Raw genomic sequence first — 16,138 nt, 5'->3', positions numbered from 1 at the left:
AACCGGCCCCTGCCCAGAGTTACTGCTGCCTCTTTTCAAGCGTCTGGGTTATTGTTTTTCCCTGCTTAACTTGGTACATAAGTACGGTGATTAAGCAATTAGAATATAATATCTAGGGTAAATTGGGTCTCCCAGGTGGCTCTGGTGGTAAAGAACCTGCCTGCCAGTGCAGGAGATAAAGGAGATGCAAGTTCGATCCCTGGGTTGGGAAGATCCCCTGGAGGAGGGCATGGCAACCCACTCCAGCATTCTTGCCTGGAGAATCCCATGGACAGAGGAGCCTGGTGGGCTACAGTCCATAGGGCCGCAAAGAGTTGCATGTCACTGAGCGACTGAGCAGGCAGCATGCACGTAATTAGTTTGAGTGATTGCCCTGGAGAGAAAATGTTGTAGTGATGTTATAAAGAGCTCCCCCCCAACCTTTCTCTGCCTGTCTATCTGTCTGTCTGCCTATCGGTCTGTCTATCTATCTATCTATATTTTCAGTAAACGTTAGGCAAAATGTAAGGAGATGAAGCTGTCAGAGAGCTTCTGATTTCTAGTTCAGAAGGCAAATGCATGGAATAGAGGAGTTATTTATCCTATAAGGAATCATCCAGATCAATTTCTTGCTGGTAAGTAGCAGAGGTGCAGACTCAGTGGCTTCTTAATTAGATACTCTGCATTAACTTCTCTTTCCTTTTTTCCCTTCCATGTCATTCTCTTTTCTGTCTTTTTTTTTGGGAGGTGTCTTTGGACTCAGGGACACAATCCTTCTCTTCTCTCTCATTAAAGCTTAGCACTATCCCCTATCTCCTCCTGCTGCCCCAGCTTCTAGGTTGTCTGTTTTATAGCTAGTAGCACTCTCCTCTGCCCTCCTCTGAGTTCAGGGCATGTGAATTGTTTTATAAAATACACATGAATGTTTCTGGTGAAGCACCCCTTCTAAACGCTGTCTCCAAGTTCATCATCCAGGGCCGTGTGAAGTGGATGCTTTTAAGAACTGAGTAGGTGAATGTGTTTGGTCCCTGGGAAGACTGGGTGAAGTCCCATTAACATGGTCTGGTTTTTGTGTGATTCTTATGAAACAGAATACCCTCATTTGTGGGTACCAACCTTCTGCTCTCCATCTGTTTGTACATCTGACTGTCAGCCCGGGAACAGAGAGGCCTGTGGGCCACAGCAAGAGTCAGAAGGCATATTCCTGGCCTCTGAGCAGCGCTGACAGATGTGGGTCTGGCATGCCCCACACCTTTGCTATTTTTGTGGGAATATGATGGAATTTCACCACTGTGATACTGACCAAGTCTCTTACTCACTTCAGGTTGAATGGGTATCTGTGACAATAGTCTAGGGCTTACGGAAACCAGGCAATGAGTTAATGAAAAACAATTCATTGGCCTGCATGATTTTCTGTTACTCTCATCCTTGTCCTTTTTCATTTAGGTTTATGGAACTTGGTGGCCCTTGGCTGATAGAGTTAAGATGGGGAAGGGAAGGGAGCAGTGATGTGTCTGGTGTTGATGATGGCTGGAAAAGAATGTACCTCCAGGAACCAGGATATGCATCTTTTTTCCCTCCTTAATTTTAATCTTGATGGTTAATCAATTTGGTCAGGTGTCTTGGTCTACTTTTCTGCTTATATATGAATGAATCTTTGATGATTCTTTTTTTTTGTTCTGGAGAGCAGGGGCTACTCTCTCGCTGTGGTGCACGGTCTTCTCATTGCGGTGGCTTCTCTTGTTGCAGAGCATAGGCGCTAGGCGAACGGGCTTCAGTAATTGCGGCACTCAGGCTCAGTAGTTGTAACTTGCTGTCTCTATCGTGGTTGGGCTTCAGTAGTTACAGGACATGGGCTCAGTTGTTGCAGCTTGAAGGCTCCAGAGCATGGGCTTAGTAGCCCAAGCCATGTGGAATCTTCCCGGACCAGGAATAGAACCCTTGTCCCCTGTATTGGCAGGCGGATTCTTATCCACTGCACCACCAGGGAAGCCCATTAATGGTTCTTTTTAAAAGCAGTTTCTGGGATCGGGTGGAGAGGGAGGTGGGAGGGGGGGACCGAGATGGGGAATACATGTAAATCCATGGCTAATTCATTTCAATGTATGACAAAAACCACTGCAATGATGTAAAGTAACTAGCCTCCAACTAATAAAAATAAATGGAAAAAAAAAATAAAAGCAGTTTCCATCAGGATACAGGAGATTTGCTAAATTTATACAGTACCCTCTAGATGGGTCCAGGATTTTTTTTTCTTCTAATGTTTGATAGTGTATTTTCTAATTTGCCATCTTCAACAGAAAGGTGGAGTCTCAAAGGGAAGTTGCAAATTAACTGAGGTTTTGTGTGAGTTTGTAGTCCTGGGAAGCAGGAGTTGGGGACAGATTGAGGGGTGAGAAATTTGATAGAATAATGTTTAGTGGAAGGGGATTTGGAGTCAGTGAACATGGGTTTGAGTCTCTGCTGTGCTGTCTGTGTGACCTTGGGCAAGTCACTTAAAGTCTCTGAATCTCAGTTTCATTATCTGTGAAATGGGGAAAACAATATTGCCTCATATGGATGCCTGAAAGTGTCAGATGAGGTAATGAATTTGCAAACATGTAAAGTATGGAGCACTGTACCAATGGGAATTGCTACTGTTATTTTTCCTGCCAGACCCACAGATGCTGGTAAAATAAACTAGGGAATTGTTGATGTAATCATTCTTTTGGAAAACTCTTTTCTTGATGTGCTGGTTACCTGACTGCTTGGATTCCTTGTGAAGTCAGGCTTGAACAGAAGCAGGTACTAGAAAGAATGAGGGCAGGTGCAGGTGTTAAGGGTTGAGACCTCAGGTCACTGCCTTCTTCTTCTATTCCCTATATTTTAATCTCTCCCTTTAACCCTTGCTTTGCTGGGTTTTCTGTGCTCTGGGGGCTGGGTTGCAGAACTTGGGGAATGAGGGCATCAGTTCTCTCAGGATCTCACCACCCCTGAGGGAAAATCTGTGTGGAATTGGGGAGCAAGTGCTGGGAGAACTTTCTTGGATCCTTTTGCTTTTTCGCTGGGTCTTGGTGTTCTTCTCTGTAAAAAGGAGCTGAAACTTTAAGGTCTCATCCACCTATAACTTTTTGCAGGTCTGAAATTACAGGCTTGAAGGAATCCGTATCCCTAACAGCAAGCCCAGGTTAGCACATTAGAAGCGCTGCTGTAGAATAATGGAAGGAGGTACTTAGGGATGCCCCAGGATATTGACCTGCTCGTCCGTAGGTGGTTCTCTCTGATTGGGAGAGAGATCTAAAGATGCCAGTGTGTTAGGTTGAACTCCAGCAGGAAGACTGGAGCTTCACCAGAGCACACAAGCTTGTTTCCTTGCTGGTTCCGAGGAGCGGAGCTGCTCTTTTGCATTCTTGCTGCTGCTGACACCTGGCAGACTCGGAGGAACGGATACGTGTACTGTGCTTTAAGTAGAGGCTCTGCATTTCCCCACAAATTGGAGAAGCCCGTGCCCCTTTCCCCCTAGGGCCCGGGGCACTCTGATCCCTCTCCCCGAGGCTGTCCTGACTGCCACAGCCTATCCCAGGTTGCCCGGGTGAAATGGGCCAGAGAGGAAGCGGCAGTCACTGCCAGCGGAGCGGCCTGTCCCTGCTGGGCAGGAAACCTAGAGTGATGAATGGGGCCGGATGAAGTCATCCTGCTCCTCCAATCAGGCTGCTCCAGAGAGCCAGGGGCCTCTGCAGATCCAGCCGGCTGCCGGCTGCTCTCATGTACCTTTAGACAGAGGCTGTGAGTCTCTGGGAGTGGAGTGGGGGGGTGTGAGCCGCCCGCTCCGGCTCCTGTGTAGGCCTCAGTCAGTCTGAATGTTATTGCAAGGTGAGTGGCTTCACCGGGCGTATTCCTCTCCCTCTGCATTCTCGGCCTTGCCTGCCGGGCTCTGGCTTCGTGGCTCTGGCACTTCCTTGCACAGCACCTTCTGCTTCCATCTGAGGGCCTGTCCCTTCTTCTTGAGGTTCTCACACCCGCGCCCCACCGCCCCCCCCAGCCTTCTCCCCTCCTGCTACCCCCAGCACTTGCTCAGCACCCGCCAGCTGGCCTCTTCCCACGAGCTCCCCTCGCCCTGACCTGTGGGTACCACTTGGCCCCGTGATGGGAGGGCAGGGCCTTCGTCTCTGTGAGCTCTCCCCCAGCAGGGGGAGCCCTGGCGAGACCTGCACTTAACTCCTGGGAAGAAGGGCCCCCTGACGTAGCCCGAAGTGGGCTTCTGTGGGAACAGGGGCAGGCCCCCAGTGTGCGGGGGGTGGCCCCAAGGCTCTTTGCTCTCCGCCCCCAGCTGAGGAGGTCCCGGGGCCAAAGCTTGGAAACAGGTCTCTCATTTCCCCTGACCTTCAGAGGGGCAGTCTGTTCTTTCCGGGTGGACCTTTGTGACTCTGCCTTTTCTCTCTGGACGGCGCCGCTGCCCCTTAGGCCAAGCCGCGATCATGGAGCCGGCTGATATGGCGACAGCAAAGGTAGGATGGAAATGCTGCCGGCCGCACTGTGCGTAAGTGGCTTCGCTTGGCGAGTTCTACCTTCGGTTCACTTTTCTCTCCCCTCCTGTCCCTCAGCCCATCCCTCCGGGAGAGCATCCAGGGGCCGCATCAGAGCGGAGGGAAATGGTGTGAGAGTGAGGACCTGGGGAGGGGTGGGGGGGAGGCCGGGCGCTCCAGGGCACTCGCCCCACCTCTGTGTGCCTGGAAGCCTGGCGGGTGGGGGCAGTGACCTGTAGCTGTGATTGGGCTGACCCGTGTGTGTGCGTGTTGTCTATCTTGTTAGCTTTGCCTCGGTTTTGCTTGACCTTTATCCTGTGTCTTTTCTGTCACCCTTCTCCCTGTTCTCCCTGCCTCCTCCCTGCACCGCAGTGCTGTCTTAGCCCATCTGTGCCACCTCGACTCTCTCGTTTCACCTTCCTTTGCTCCTCTCTTCCCTCGGCCTGCTGTATAAGGCCCGGGTGGGGTCGGCGTGGGCTGGAAAGTCTTGAGAGCAGAGACTGCCTGTCATCCTGCAGCAAACGTTGGCCTTGGGATTGGTGAGGGGTTTGGCTCTGAGTGGTGGAGGTGGCGGCTGCCCCTCCCACCACTCGTCTGATGCCCCAATGGAAGTGCGGGCCTGGGCATCTAGGGAAGCCCGCTGCTGTGTCGTGGGGACGCTGTCGGCACGCTAGAGGGCGTCCCTGAGATTGCTTTCTAATCTCTCCTGACTCCTGCTTGCAATTTGCAATTTGTTTTTCTATGTGTTTTTTTCCCAAACAAGGAGCTTGAGCCATTAAGGGTGGATGGGGGGCTAAGGAGGCTGACTGTGTAAGCCCCTGTGGTCCTTCCAGAACATCTCAGGGCTTGGTTTGGGGGCCTTTCCTCTTTGGCCGATGGCAGGGTCTCCTTTCTCTCCGAGATGGAAGATTGGACGAGGCTCAGACTTCTGGAGCAGGTTGGGTACCCCATGTGCATATGGAAGAGAGAGGGAGATCAGAGCTCCAGCCAGCAACGATGCTGTGGGCAGTAATGTGTTAAAGCAGCTAGGATGCGTCTCAGCTCTGCTGAGTTCTCAGCCTCTTCCTCCCACTTCCACATGCTGTGTGCTCTGATCCAGGTTACTTAACCTCTCTGGGCTTTCATCTCCTCGTCTGCATAATGGTTAAAATGACATGCATGTGTTGTTTTAATGAGCTTAGATTCTGTCAAATACTTCCTTTTTCTCCTGCAGACAGGAGCTAGGAAGAGCAAAACTGAATGAGAACAGGCCTCCCTGGATTCCTGGACCACATTGCCCCCCTCAGTACCCCCACCCTTCCTGTCTCTTTCCTTCCTTCCACAAACATTTGAGCAGCCACATTGAGCATGCATAGTGCAAGGTGCTCTAACCCTTAGCTGTGTGCTGTGGCAGCCGCGGGAGCAGGCATCTGCAACTGTGTTTGGATCCAAAACAGTGTGCTCCAAGCAGTTTGCTGTCTGGCTGCTCTCTGTGATGTCAAGTGTCATCTCCATCAGGCTTACCTCTTACAAACCTTCTAGTCAACTACCTCTTCCAGTTGTAAGTGGTTTGGGATCACTCAGCCAGCTCTCAAGGGGCTGTGGTGGTGAGTGCTCTGGGAAAGGTGTGGTTTGCGGGGGTGGGGGAGTGATTCCACAGTTAGTTTGGAGATTTGTGTTTGTATTTGCCTATGGAGGTAGAAACAGAATAGGCTTCATTTTTCTCGGGTTCTTGCCCTTCCTTTGTCTAGATTGTGGATTATCTAATCAGGCAAAAAAAACCAGACCTTGGACTGAACCGTTCCTGAGGCTAACATTTGTGTTCAGGACCTTGACCACAAGAGGGAATCTGATTGGTCAAGGAAACAGAAAACATTTAACCCTAGCGCTGATTCTTTTTCTTTAACCTTTTCTAACCCAAATCTTTCGGGAGTTGGGGGGGAATGTAGTTCAAGTGTTTTCAGTCTGGGTCCCTGAACCATTAAGGTCCTTGGATGGACTTTAGGAGAGGGTCCAGGAGCCTCAATCATTTGTAGACAGAATTTCCTATTTCTGTATTTTTCTGGAAAGACTATCCACGGCTCTCATCAGATCTCAGAGGGCTCATAACTCAGGAAAGTTTAAAACTCTTTTAACTCCCATAAAGAGTCTGCTTGCATTTTGCAACCCAGGTACAAAGAAAACCTGTACGTTGTGGTTGACACGCTGACACTGGAGGATGCTCTGCACATGCAGGAACCCTGGAGTAAAATTTCATAATGTGACTCACTGGTAACTGATTTAATATGATGTGGATGTCATTTTTAAATGTCTTGTTATTGTTTAGTCACTAAGTTGTGTCCGACTCTTTTGCAACCCCGTGGAGTGTAGCCCACCAGGCTCCTTTGTCCATGGATTTCTCAGGCAAGAATACTGGAGTGCATAGCCATTTCCTTCTCCAGGGATCTGCCCTACCTAGGGATCAAACCCAAGTCTCTTGAGTCTCCTGGATTGGCAGGCAGGTTCTTTACCCTCTGCGTCACCTGGGAAGACCTTAAAATGTCTAAATAGATATAAATGCGTCTCTCTTACATTTCCTCTGTAATATCTGATATCCTGTTCCCTGGATCCCTTCAGCTCCCAATATATTGGGTTCAGTTTATTGTTGTTGTCAAGTTGCTAAATCGTGTCCGACCCTTTGCAATCCCATGGTCTATAGCCCACCACTCTCCTCTGTCCTCCACACTTGGGTTCAATTACCCGCCACTGAAATAACTTTTAGTAGAAGGTGTGGTCACTTTTGATGAGAGCCCTGCCTATTTAGACTATATTCAGTTCCTGGAGGCAGACTTTTAGAGGTGTGACTTCATCTCTGGGAGTCTGCATTATTGCATTGAGATGGTGCTACTCTTTTTCTAAGGTTGCAGTTTCAGACTGGGGTCAGTGGATGTCCTGACATGACTGTTAACATAAGTAGATGATAAATTGTGTCCTAAGAGTTTCCATTTCAGCCTTGAGAAAACAGGTTGGTAAGCATTCATTAATCCATTCACTCAACAAATGTTTATTAAATGCTGATTATACACCCGCAGAGATTCAATATGTGGAAGTTTTTGATGAATAACACAGGATCACTGTGAGCACTTAGTTCCTCATGGGTTCTTGGGGAGGACAGATGAATAGACAGATTATGATGGCACAAAGGTAGTAAGGGTTGTAATAGAAGCTCAAGTCACCAGGAAAGCACAAAAGAACTATTGGATGTTGCCTGTGCAGGCATGAGAGCTTTCTAAAGGAAGTGACATTTGGTCTGAGGCATGGGTGGGAGTTTATTGCATGGACAAGGGGAGAGAGATGGTCTGGTTATAATTTGGAGCTGGACAGGCCTGAGTTCAAATGCTGGCAGTCCATGCTTTCTGGCTCAGTGAACGTGAGCAAGTTATCCTGACTTTTCCTAGTCTCAGTCTCTCCCTTTGTAAATGAGAATGATATCGTCCCCCCTACAGGACTGTTGTGAGGATTAAATACTTTCAGTAAAATGCATGCACGTCAGAGATGTTCACTGAACAGTCGTGAGGCAGAAGCATGTGGCAAAGCCCAGGTCACCGCAAGTAGTTGTGCCTGGTCAGAGCATAGGATGAGCGTGGAAGATGGGAGGCAGATGATGAAACTGGAGAAGGAAGTGGGAGTTGACCCATCAGGACAGCCTTAGCCCTGTGTAAATACTGGGAGCAATTGAAGGACTTTATTTAAGATAGCCTCAGGTCTGCTTTTGAAAAAGTATTCTTTGACTGCAAGGTAGACAGATCATTAGAATTTTCCTCATTTTATGCTATCTCTGACACTTATGTTTTCCACATCTGTCTTCCCCCACTCATATATGCTAAGTTGTTTTAGTCGGGTCCAGTTCTTTGTGACCCCATGGACTATAGCCCGTCAGGCTCCTCTGTCCATGGGATTTTCCAGGGGAGAATACTGGAGTGGGTTGCCATGCCCTCCTCCAGGGGATCTTCCCAACCCAGGTATCAAATCCGCATCTCTTACGTCTTCTGCATTGGCAGGTGGGTCCTTTGCCACTAGCACCACCTGGGAAGCCCCAAAACTGATGTGACTTTATGCCTCATTAAATGGGAGGCAGGACAGAAGGCATGTAGGATGAATTCCAAGTCTCTGACTGGATGGTGCCTTCTATTGCAATAGGCTCAGGAGGTCATGGGTCAGGGGGAGATGTAGAAGGATGGTGTGGAGTTTCATTTGTTGGTGCTGGCTCTGAGGTGCCCATGGGACATCGAGGTGAAGGTATTCAGGAACAATTGGGAATTTGTATGAGAGCCCGGGGAGTGGTTATAGTTTTTACACATGTATATTTGGGAGGCACAGTCTTATCTCCAAGGCATTGTTCAAACAGTAAGACCTGGATTAGGTCCTATAAGAACAGTTGTAGCTATGTGGGTGGGGATGGATGTTAACTGGAGTTACTGTAGTGATCTTTTTTAGTACCTACATACATGGAACCATTATGTTGTATTTCTGAAATTATCATAATGTTATATGTCAATTATATCTCAATTAAAAAAAAAATAAAGACTAGATTAGGAACCTCTGTGACCCAGACAGGCCCCTACAACTAGAGATTGGACTGGAGAAGCTTTTCAGATTTTGCATCAGCAGTTATGAGGCGGAGGCTCTCTTTCAAGTGCAGTGTGAGATCTTGGAACTGAGAAGGCCTTCTTCATAGGATAGTCTGAGCTTTGTGGGTTTTGTAGAGAAATTGAAAAGTGTCGATGGACTGACTCAGAATTGCCACATTTTTTTTTTTAACCCATAAAAGGTAACAACAGGACTAAATGGAACTAAAAAGTAGAAACTACCACTACTGCCATTTGTGATGGGTTGGCCAAAAGGTTGGTTTGGGATTTTCTGTACCAGCTTATGGAAAAACCCAGATGAACTTTTTGCAAACCCAGTGTTTAGTGAGGATTTAAACACAAAATTTGATAGGATGAATTATTAAAAATTAAAAATTCAGTATATTTAGTTTTGGGGAACTTAGCCACATTGCCCTTATTTTTCTCACTTGTCTGTGGATCTGCGTGGATACATCATAGTGCGGGCCAGCACTTGGCCGCTCCTTAAGCAGCACAGGTAACTGGGGGCTGAGTTACGGGAGGACACAGGTGCATTTCCTGAGAATCTCTGCAACCTGGGCTCTTAGGTTCACTCATGATTATGCCAGTCTCCTGTCTATTGTGATCTTAAGAGAATATCGTAGGTATAGCGGCCTGAATCATCTTTGAACATTTAATTTTCAACTTTAAGATGCTGATGAGAAAATATCCTGATGTAGGAAGTGAAACTTCAAAATGCATCCTTTTAGACACAGCCTGCTCCATCCAAATAAACCTGTATTTATTGGCAGCGATCGTAGCAATATGTTTCGAAGGCACTATTTCTAGACACCTGTCATGCAGAGAGGAAGTTCTGGTCTCCGTAGAGGATGATGACAAATATTGGATCCTTTTTCTGGCTAACTCTTTTGAGTTAAGGCCATACTAATCAAGAAATAATTATCACAGATTTCATATAGATTTAGCTGAGAACATTCACCGTTACTCATTAGTTGATTGAAAAATTGGCATAATGATTACAAACCTATCTTCATTTTGAAAAACAGAAGTACTCTGCCGTTCTGATTAGCTGTGTCTCTCTAATGGGACTTATTGCTTTAAACTTTATGTTAGATTTAATATAACTACTTAATGTCCATGCCTTGTGTTCCTTATTAGCTTATGATCTTTTAGAGCTCAAGAATGATATCGGATTGATCATTGAAATATCATCTTGGTTTGCCTGGGTTGTGAACACATTAGCCACTCAACGAGTATAGTTATTGTTGAATAAATAAATAAATAGCTGACTGACGTAACAGAAATATCACAAAATAAAACCACCCAAACATCTCCAAAAAAATAGGAAACATGAAAAACTTTGTCAAAGGAGAAAACGTAGATCAGGAAGCATAGAAATGGAACCTGTGGTTCTTTTGCAGTGGGTATTGGTGGTCTGTGGTCCCTGGTTGAGAATAATCAAAATAAAGGTTAAAAAGTATTGAGCACTTACTCGATATTATATCACGCCTTGTGTCATTGTCATGGATTGTTGACATCATCGCTTTTTTATAGTTAGAGCTGAGGTGTAAGTGACTTGCTCAGGGTCATGCGGCTTGTTCAGTACGGATTTGAACTCAAGTCCCAGTTTCAGAATCCTGTGCTGAACCACAAAGCATATCTCCAGGACTGGTGTCAGGCCCGTGTCAGTTAAGAATGCAGCTTTTCTCTGCTGGTCCTTCTCAGCAAGCAAGCAGTTTCTCTGCCAGCAAGAGATTCTTGTCTTGTCCTTGGCCTGGAGACTTCCACTGTGAAAATGAGTTAACACTTGATTCAGCTGTCTGTTAATGGCAGTTCTCATATGTCACTTAGTTGAGAAAGGAGAAATCTCCACTTGGTGGGAGGAGAGCAGGAAGCAGCTGGCTGTGGGTGTATGGATGCTCAGGCTCCCTCCTTGAGAAAACCTGGGTTTATGCACATCCTCCAGGGTCCCTGACACCATCAGTCACTCTGAATCTCTCCAGAGAATAAACCAGGCAGGAGCAAGGGGGGGTAAATAGAAACCTGCCTTGTTTCTTCCATCTGGGAGCAGACATGTTTCCTTTTGTTGTGAGTGTAATTAGAATGAGGAGTAAAATGAGGCCACGGTCCCCTCTCCTGGGGAGTGGGGTTTCTCCAAGATGTAACAGGAGGGCGTTTACCTCCTAGGGGCCGCCCTTCTGTCTAGCAGCAGAAGGAGTTGTGATCCAGGACCCGCTAATGAAAGAGTTGTTGTTTAGTCGTTCAGTTGTATCCTACTCTTTTGTGACCCCGTGGACTGAAGCCCACCAGGCTCCTCTGTCCATGGGATTCTCCAGGCAAAAATGCTGGAGTGGGTTGCCGTTTCCTCCTCCAGGGGATCTTCCCGACCCAGGGATCAAACTGGCGACTCCTGCATTAGCAGGCGGAGTCTTTACCACAGAGCCACCAGGGAAGCCCCTGATGAAGGAGCCCCACAGGTAAAGCAGCACTGAGTCAGGCAGTCAGGCATTTGGGAAGCAGGGAAGGACTTTGGAGGAAAAGTGGAAGGCAGGATAAAGAGCAGGAGGCCAGTCCCCTTTGGGGTTTTTTCACTGCTATACAGAGCGGGGCCCACGATGGTCCTGTCTCCTTTCATCAAGCCGGGAAATAATCACGGAGAGGGGATGTCAAGAGCTACTTCAGCAGACAGGGAGGAAGAGCTTAACTGGCCTCCGTGCCCAGGAGAGCAGGGGAGGCAGTTCTCATCCTGGCCTGGATGAGAGGAAGCGGGGCCTGGGCTGGAGGGCGGCACAGGGCTTTGCTCTCTAGCTTTTGCTGTCTTCACCAACCCCCACCCTCAGGGTTGGGAGTAGGATGAGAACGAGGCCTCCCAGGGCCTCAGTTTCTCCTTCCATCCTGCGTGGTTCAGTCACACCTCACTGGCTTGTTGTGAGAACCCCAGACCTAACGCACAGGAGGCCGTCCAAAACTCGCGTGGACTGACACCAGTGTGTGGAAGCCCTGGCTGCCCACCTCCATCCCGCCTTCCTCCCTCCTCTCTGGTCCGGATGAAGAGGGGGTGGGATGAAGCCTCCCAGAGCTTGGCTTTGACCTTGTCCATCCTGTTGGTTGCCTGGAGGAACCTTCTGGATTAGCAGATTGTGAAGGAGGGGCAAAGAAGGCTGGGCTTGGGGGGGAGGTGAGTCTGTCTATCCAGCACCCTAAGCAAATCCCTGGGGTGCAGAGGCAGAAGGAAGCGTCCTTCAAAGGAACAGAGCCTGGCTGGCCTTCCTCACGAGCCTCTCCACCCCAGCGACTCCGTGGCCTGAGTCTCCCCTCCCTAGAGTGACCCGCGGGGCTTGAGGGCAGAGGTCCGTGCACCGGAGGGGTGGGGCGGGCTCAAGGGGCTCCAGGCTGGGTGCCGACTGACCAGAAGGCAAGGCCAATGCCTGCAGCCCACACTGTCACCCCAGAGCCTGTGACTAATAGTGGCAGAGGGGGGGAAGTGGAGGAGGGGGGGTGGGGAGGAAGGGAGGAGGGACGGGGAAGTGGTGGGGAGCACCTGATGGGCGCAGCTCTGGCCATCTGCCGTCCCCTCACACAGCCTCTGTTGACCGCAGTGTGGAATTCTGGCTGGAGGAAGAGGTGTGGAGGCTTGTTGTCGAAGTGTTCAGGAGGCTCCCCCTCCCCCCAGTGCTCCTCTCCACTAGCTTCCTGACCTCCAAAATGCTCCTTAAATATAACACTCTGGGCGCCTGACACTCCCCCTGCCGGAGCGCGGAGCTCTCTGTTTCCCGGCGTGTGACTGCAGCACCGCTCTGCCCCAGTTTTTGCCAGCTCCTGGAGGCCCGCGGCTCTACCCTGCAACTGCGGCACTGCTCTGGACCAGGGGCAGAGCGAGGGCAGTGCAGATCCGAGAGCAGGAGAGAAGGCGGGCCTGCGGGGACCGCGTTGTCCATCTATTTTCTGCTCCAGATACGCTCCACTCCCAGTGACTTCCCAAGGTCGTGAGGAGGCATGTGCGTCTGCTGCCGGAAAGAGGAAAGAGCCTCTGGTGGGGAGGTGGGAGTCACGGGGCTGAGTTCTCGCTCGGGCTCACAGATGCAAAGCGTCCCTTGGCTGGGGGCCTTGGGTGTCCGGTTATTGGTCAGCAGCTGTGTGCTCTGGTTGAAAGGCCCCTCTCACCATTCTGGCCCCGACTCACAGACGAGGCAGAAAGTCCAGTTGTGATATTATCGGGTTAGCAGAGGAACAGCACCAGGGTGGGTGAGACCTCAGGCTCCTGGGGGTCAGGAGGGAGCCAGGGCAGCTGAAATCAGAAAGGAACTTTTTTCCAGCCTTCATTCCAAACCCAGTAACATTTGGAAGGAACCACTGCAGCAAGAAGCTTAGAATCATGTAAACCAACCTTCTTCTTCTGTGAACCGAACCTTGGGCACGCAGCCAACTTGTGAATATTTGTGACTGGGGAGATCAATTTTTTGAACTGAGATTTTGGAAAATGCATATAACATAAAAGGTTGTCTTTGTCAGCCCTTCCCCCACCACCGTCCTGCCCTTTCATCAAGTCTGTTCACAAAATAGGTGAAGGCTGGTGCCAGGTGAACACAGTGGTACCTCTTACCCATCCTGCTGACCACACTGTCCTCCCGCCCTCCAGAGGTGACCACCTCCCTAAATGTTGGCTGTGTCATCCCCTTGACTTCATTTTATGGGTACAGAGTATCTCTCTATACAAATTCTCTTATCTATATGGCTATAAAATGTCTGGCTTCGATCTGTCTATCTCAGGCTTCCCTGGTGGTTCAGATGGTAGAGAATCTGCCTGCAATGCAGGAGACCTGGGTGCAAAGCAGAAGACACCCTGGGTTGGGAAGATCCCCTGGAGAAGGGAATGGCAACCCAATCTAGTATTCTTGCCTGAAGAATTCCATGGACAGAGGATCCTGGCAGGCTACAGTCCATGGGATCACAAAGAGTTGGGCAAAACTGAATGTTACTTGGGCAAAACTAACACTTTCACTTTTATCTATCTATTATGTGTTTTATATATATTATATATATATATATACATATATAATATATATAAAATCATCCTGTAGGTATTCTTCATTGATTCACTTCCTCTGTTCAACATTGTTTCTGAGATTCATCCATTTTTTTGCATGTGACAGTAATTTATACATTTTATGTATGCTATTGCTATATACTAGGGCTTCCCAGGTGACTCAGTGGTAAAGAACCCACTTGCCAATGTAGAAGACACAGAGATGCAGATTTGATCCTTCGGTTGGGAAGATCTCCTGGAGAAAGGAATGGCTACCCATTCCAGTATTCTTGCCTGGAGAATTCCATGGACAGAGGAGCCTGGCGAGCTACATACAGTCCATGGGGTTGCAAAGAGTTGGATGCAACTGAGCATGCAGGCATGTTATACTATCCCAGATCAAGAAAATAGCAGTTAATTTTCCCTCCTGTTGTTATTAGATATTTTTTCCCCAATGTTTTGGTTGGTCCCTGCAAACCATGTGGTCACATTCAGTGCTGTGTGAAGTTTCTCATGTGAGCCCTGACTTTAGACGTTTAGGGGAGGCATGTCTTCAGCCTGCCTACATAGTACCAAGTAGTTTCCTTAGGTAATCAGACTAATATACACTTGCATAGCTCCTTTCCAACCTTGATATTGTTAGACTTAGACTTTTTATTTTATTAAGATCTTTTTTTTTTAATGTGGACCATTTTTTGAAGTCTTCATTGAATTTGTTTCAATAGTGTTTCTATGTTTTGGTTTTTTGGTCGTGAAGCATGTGTGATCTTAGCTCCCCAACCAGAGATTGAATCCTCAGTCTCTGCATTCGAAGGTGAAGTCCTAACCACTGGACCACCATGAAAGTCCTTAGATTTTTAAAATTTTACCAATCATCTGGGTATGAGATGGTATCTCACTGAAGTTTAAATTTGCATTTTCCTAAGTACTCATAAACTTGAGCACCATTTCTTATATTTATTGATCATTTCCTCTTCTGAAAGTGCTTATTCAAATCGTTTGTCCATTTTTCTCATTGTGTTTTTTTTCTTATTAATTTATAGAATTTTTAAAATAAACTCTGAATAAGTCCAGTTATTACACAGTCCAATTACATATGTTATGCAGTCTTCCTCTGAAAAATCTTGTCTTTTCTGTGGTCAATGCTGATGATCATATGTTCTTAATCTTACTGTGGTTACAGCCTTCCTTTTCTGGACTTTCTTTTTTTTTTTTTTTTTTTAAGTGAGTTGCTTAGGAAATTCTTAGGCAACAATCTGTGTGAGGATCTGTTTGTAATTATGACTTATCAGAGGAGATTGTTTTTCCTTCCTCATTCACTCACTGTCAAGGTTGAAGACAGTTTTCCTTTTATATACTCAGCAGCACCGTGTCTTTCAAGTTCACCCTTGTGGTGAGGGTTTAGTTAGCAGGACCTGCTTTACTGGGTCTTCTCCTGCACCTCTCACATTAGCAGGCTTTGGCCTCACATAGGGCTTCCCTGGTGGCTCAGCGGTAAAGAGTCTGCCTGCAGTGCAGGAGACCAGCTCGATCCCTGATCGGGAAGAGTCCCTGGAGAAGGAAATGGCCTCATACAAGTGGGCTTTTGACTTTGTCCCTTGTCCAGTGTGCTCTGTGAGGCCACCAGAACTGAAGCCCAGTTTCACAGGTTCTAAAAATGAATCCTCAAGGCGTCCCTTGATTTTATGGGTTTCTGCAGTCACTACATTTGTGCCTCTGAATATTCCTGTTTTGATAGCTCATCAAGCTTTTTTAAAAGAATTTTTCTTTCTTTGTTAGTGTTTTATTTTATGCAGCATTTTTTAGTTGTTAGCGGGAAGGACCATCAGGATATCTAGTTTACCATATTGCCAGAAATAGAAATCTTCTGAGTTTAGTTGTTTTTTTTTTTTTTTTTTTAAATTCTTGCCCTTCTTGAAATATGGGTATCAAGGAGTGGCCAGCCAGATTGCAGTCAGGCAGAAACAGGAGAGTCTAACGCATCTGCTTGATCATACACAGATTAATGTAGAATTACGTCGGTGCTGACAATTTACCTGTCA

General features: G+C 47.7%; 1 protein-coding gene across 5 annotated transcripts in view; it reads left to right on the top strand.

Moving 5' to 3' along the window:
* The window catches only part of GRAMD1B (GRAM domain containing 1B), a 184,639-nt gene that overhangs the window by 64,830 nt on the left and 103,671 nt on the right, over positions 1-16,138 (top strand). Inside the window, exon 1 of one of the 5 annotated variants that reach the window (XM_070473457.1) lies at positions 4,423-4,466. The exons of the other annotated variants lie outside the window; for them this stretch is intronic. The gene's annotated coding sequence lies outside the window, so the exon portion shown is untranslated. Of the gene's footprint in view, positions 1-4,422; positions 4,467-16,138 lie in introns of those variants that run through there. 5 annotated transcript variants of the gene reach the window in all.

The sequence above is a fragment of the Odocoileus virginianus genome, chromosome 10, assembly GCF_023699985.2.
Source record: "Odocoileus virginianus isolate 20LAN1187 ecotype Illinois chromosome 10, Ovbor_1.2, whole genome shotgun sequence".
NCBI classification, from domain to species: Eukaryota; Metazoa; Chordata; class Mammalia; order Artiodactyla; family Cervidae; genus Odocoileus; species Odocoileus virginianus.
This window is presented reverse-complemented; position numbering and strand designations above follow the sequence as displayed.